Source organism: Bombus affinis, chromosome 8 (genome assembly GCF_024516045.1).
Source record: "Bombus affinis isolate iyBomAffi1 chromosome 8, iyBomAffi1.2, whole genome shotgun sequence".
Taxonomy (NCBI): Eukaryota; Metazoa; Arthropoda; class Insecta; order Hymenoptera; family Apidae; genus Bombus; species Bombus affinis.
Window position 1 is genome coordinate 13,389,599 of NC_066351.1, and position 560 is coordinate 13,390,158.

Genomic DNA, 560 nt, shown 5'->3' on the forward strand with positions numbered 1-560 from the left:
TTTCTGTCACGATGTAATAGGAAATAAACGGAACGATTACTCTCGCGGTTACGCTTCGGTCCCTCGCGGTTCAAAGCGAAGCTGCACCGAGTCGTCTTTACTTCTAACACGTAAAATAAATACTTTTGTATCAAGAGATTCAATCTCGTAGAAATATATCAACGTAAACGTGGTTAGTTAGAAAGATTTATATCCAGCCTGAGGATATTTATATATTTGCAGGAAATTTAAACATACAGAATATACATTAGCACGCGAAAATATACGAAACGTCCGATGCGAACTATACGTTATAACATTTAGAAAATTAATCGAGTCTCCGTATAAATTCCACCTCTCTATCCGATAAAAATATAAATTTCCATTAACAACCGCAATGTGTCTGCAACTATGGCAAAATTATAAACAGCCAGTGAATTCAGCCTATGGAGTTACGAGCCTCTCGCGATAAAAATGTTCACCGGCACCGTAAAGGCATAGAAAGCTTCCTACCTCTTTGTTTATCGTCGAGGCAAAAATCCAGAGGTCGAAACGAGATGCACGTTGCAGACGTTTATCAA